The sequence below is a fragment of the Puma concolor genome, chromosome D4, assembly GCF_028749965.1.
Source record: "Puma concolor isolate L17-30 chromosome D4, mPumCon1.1.hap2, whole genome shotgun sequence".
Taxonomy (NCBI): Eukaryota; Metazoa; Chordata; class Mammalia; order Carnivora; family Felidae; genus Puma; species Puma concolor.
Window position 1 is genome coordinate 87659754 of NC_141679.1, and position 4428 is coordinate 87664181.

The window sequence follows — 4428 nt, forward strand, 5'->3', positions numbered from 1 at the left end:
ATCAGTAATCTGTCATGACCCCAGTGCAGACTTTCTGCCCACGGGTCCTTTAATAAAATCACCTTTTTGCACCAAAGATGTCTTCAAGAAGTCTTTCTTGGCTGTCAGCTCCGGACCCCCCTCCACCCTCCACCATCACCCCAAAACTTCATCAGCTGTTATTAATGTCACTGTTCTCTTGCCTTCAAATCAGCAGACCTATTGATCACCAACCATGCCCAGCCCCAGGCTGGGCACTGGGCACTGGGCCCTGGGAATAATTTACAGTGATGGCACCAGTTTAGCCTTTCTGAAAGGCACTGCGCGCAGCCAGTTTCTTCCTTCTATTGAAGTTATTGGCTGAAGTGTCAAAAGAAAGGCCCAGAGGGGCTGGGGCCTGTCTGAAGAAACAAATCCTGGTCATCCTGGCTCTTAGCCTTGTGAGGTTCAAGAAAATGCGTAGATGACGAAATCGAGGTGGATCTTCCTTCCAGCAAATTATCGGTCAGATTATGAAGCGAAAGGTCCAAGGTCCCGCTTTCTGACAACACAGGACACCCACCTCCGGTGCAAAGGTCCTCAAGGTGATTCTCATTCACAGGCAATAAAGCCAATCTGGGTGCTGCATCACCACAGAGGGCCTATTGTCCCCTGATAAGTCAGATACTCTTTGACCTGCACTGGCTGTTCCCTTGGCCTCGAAGGCTTCTTCCTCCAGACAGTTTCCTGGCTCCCTGCCTCACCTCCTTCAGCTCTTTATTCAAATGACCCCTTCTCAGGCTGCCCCTTTAACATCTCCACTTGGTGTTTGGGCCGTCTTGTTAACCGAGGTATTCCCGGTGCTTACCACAGGATCAGGAAACTGGTGGGCACTAAATAAATATTTGTTGAGTGAATTCCGGATAAAGTGGCTGGAACCCAGACCTTGGGGAAAGCTGACCCATCCTAACGGCAACAATGTGCTATGGGCAGGAATAGCCCAAGGCAGGGAGAAGGTCGGAGGCTTCCTGTACCTCTTCCTGTCCCTCTGGATCTGGAGGAATTAGCACCCACACTTGATGGACAGACAGGGAGAAATGGTCACTCTCTATTACACATGAAAGAAGCAAGTTGTGCCACACTGCCTATTATAATTCCACCTTGTTAAAAAAAACTAAACATTTGGGTTATTCATTTATTCAACACACCGATACTGAATGCATATACAGGTAAGAGAAAAGCGCCTCCTTTCTCTGCACACGCAATAGTTCTGACACCAAATGAGTGGGACTTTCCGGACCAAGCAATTCTTGGTGGGCAAGGACTGGTGTCCTACAGTTTAACTCAATTCTGATACTCACTGCCTGGAGTTAACACCAAACCCATGGGTTCAGGGCTCAGTCCCACAAGACCGGCCCCCACTTCGGGCACTAACCACGAGTCCCAGGTTGTCACCGGGACTGCAGACCAACTGGCTATACATCGGGAGTTCCCATGACCCCTTCATCAAGTTTGATCGTTTGCTTGAACAGCTCATAGAACTCAGAGAAACAGTTACCTATGTTGACCAGTTTATTGTAAAGGATACGACACTGGAACAGCCAAATGGAAGAGCCGCGCAGGGCCAGGTACGGGGGAAGGGGGCGGAACTCCCATGCCCTCTCTGGGTGCGCCACCCTCCTGGCACCCAGACGTGCTCCCCACCATGGAAGCTCTCAGAGCCACAACATTTAGGGGTTTTCTGGAGCTCCCATTCAGTAGGCAAGTGTGGTTGAAATGGGGCTTCTTACAAATGACAAAAGATGTTCCTTTCACTTTTATTACTTAGAAATTACAACAGTTTTAGGTGCTCTGGCCAGGAGCCGGGGAGGAAGACCCAAATATGTATTCCTTAGGATATCTCAATATCACAAGAGGTATTCAATTCCTTAAGCACAGAGTTACAAAGCACCTACTGTGTGCCAGGCCTGGGACTAGTTGGTAAGCCACCACCACAAAAGCAGCAATACCACCAGCAGAGAGGCAGGGTGGTGTCGTGGTTAGGAATGTGTCTTCTGGACAACACATCTGATCCCGGGCTCTGACTCCCTTGCTGGGTGTCCTTGGGCATGTCATTTGCCCTCTTCATGCTGCAGTTTCCTCATCTATAAAAGAGGGGTAGCCATAGCGCCTAAACCTCAGGCCTGTTTGAGGATTAAATGAGATCAGGTATGTTCCCGTTCTTAGCCCGGGGCCTGGCACAAAGCATTTGCTCACCTGGCTCATCTTGGCTCATCTCATCCCTGTATGAGATAGGCACCATTGCCACCCCTTCTGCATGACAGGAGAGGAAACCAGGACCCACCCACGTGAAGCTACTGGCCCCTTTCACATACTGAAGAAAGGGCAGGGTTGGTATCCAAACCCAGGTGGTCAATCCTACAGCACCCCTTGGACCATTTCAGCTTGCAGAGGGAGCATGTTTTGTGTTCCTAAATGAAAAAGAGATACATCCTGTTGTGATGAAGTTTGTGATGAATATGTTGCTGTGAAGGCATACGAAAAATGAAATTAGCATTTAAGTCAGTAGATTTACCAGATTACCCTCTGCAGTGTGGGCGGGCCTTATCTAATCAGTTGAAGGACTTCAAAGGAAAAACAAAAAGAAAGTGAGGTCCCCACAGAAGAGGGAATTCTGTTTCCAGACTGTCTGGGGACTTAAGCCGGCAACATCAAGTCTCCCCTGGGCCTTCAGCCTGTTCTTCTACCCTGAAGATTTTGGACTTAACAGGCTCCACAATCACCCGAGCAAATTTCTTAAGACAAATCTCTCTCTATATATACACACTTATTGGTTCTCTTTCCCTGAAGAACCTTGACAAACACATACCCCGTCCCAGGAGCCTATGGTGTGTGGCTCTGACGAATGAAAGAGACAAAGTCTTCATCTCAAAGGACTCCCGAGAGATACTTTTCTCTTTTATAATCAAAGGCCAATGACCCAAACTTTGTAAATCCTAGAATGAGATCCAGATATACTTCTTCTTTTTTTAATTTTTATTATATTTTAATGCTTATTTATTTTTGAGAGAGAGACACAGAACCACAAGTGGGGGAGGGGCAGAGAGAGAGGGAGACACAGAATCCGCAGCAGGCTCCAGGCTCCGAGCTGCCAGCACAGAGCCCGACAAGGGGCTCGAACTCACAAACCATGAGATCATGACCTGAGCCGAAGTCGGGCACTTAACCGACTGAGCCACCCAGGGCATCCCCAGATAGACTTCTTATATACAGTGCAATCAAATAAAAAGTTTAAATTCTTACTTGGCTAAGGGAAGGGGAGATGCTTGCTGAAAGCCCTGGAGAGAGGCCCTGGTAGGGACAGCTAGATTCCCTGACCCTGGCTTGCCACCTTCTAGATCCACTGGGGCCCTGAGCCCTCCCCACCACCCCCGGCTGGTATGGAAGGCTGTGAGCGGCTCTAGTCCCTAGCACTCCTACCAAAGAGCTCCTAAGGGAGCGTTGACTAACCACAGCATACCTGCCCCAGTCAATCTGCAGCAGATATGGAGGGAAGCACGGGGAGTTTTCTGGTCATGTGACAATAGTGCTCTGAGGAGCACCGAGCCAGCCCAGGTGAATGTCTTACCATGTGTTGTGGGTCGAATTGTGTCCCTGCAAATCCTCATGTTAAAGTCCGAATCCCCTGGTACCTCAGAACGTGAACGTTTCTGGAAACAGGGTCATTGCAGATGTCATTAGTTAAGAGGAAGTCATATTGAGCACAGCGGGGACCTAATCTGACCAGTGTCCTTAGGAAAGGGGGAAATTTGGACACAAGGTGCGTCCGCAGGGAGAAGGCCGTGTGAACTTGAAAACAGGTATCTGAGTGATGCCTTCTACCGGCCAGGGAACCCAAGATTGCCAGCAAACCAGCAGAAGCCCGGAGAGAAGCTTGGCAGATTCTCCCTCACATCCCTCAGAAGGAACCAGCCCTGCTGGTTGATCTTGGACCCCTAGTCTTCTACGTTCAGCCTATTGCAAGACAGTAACTTTCTACCCTTTAAGCCACTTGGTTTGTGGCACCTTATTAGGGCAGCCCTGGTGAGGTAGGCAAACCCTACCACTTGTGGCTGTTCGCTACTCTCTTCTTCAAGTTTACTTATTTTAGGAGGGCGGTGGGCGGGGAGGGACAGAGAGAGGATCCCAAGCAGGCTCCCCAGTGCCAGCGTGGAGCCCGATGCGGGGCTCAAACTCACGAACCGTGAGATCACGACCTGAGCTGAAATCAAGAGCTGAACACGTAACCGACTGAGCCCCACGTTGGCTACTCTCTTCTTAAAGGCCCTCAAGTAGCCATCAGTTTGGCTCCTGAGGACTCAGAGAGAATGGCGATGCCCAGCTGGCTCCTGGGGGGCCCTGTTTGTACAGCTCTGGTATCAGATTCTTTAGGCACTTGCTGAAATGCAGATTTCCGGGCTCTGCTCCAGA

The 4428-nt window shown here is 49.8% G+C and overlaps 1 long non-coding RNA gene across 1 annotated transcript; it reads right to left on the reverse strand.

The window, feature by feature from the left end:
• Positions 1-1517: 1517 nt before the first annotated feature.
• On the reverse strand, positions 1518-2403 carry LOC147575077 (uncharacterized). Its single transcript, XR_015243345.1, has 2 exons — positions 2303-2403; positions 1518-2102 (listed from the first exon to the last, which is right to left on the reverse strand). It is a non-coding gene; the product is annotated as an uncharacterized LOC147575077 (long non-coding RNA).
• Between the last annotated feature and the right edge of the window lie 2025 nt (positions 2404-4428).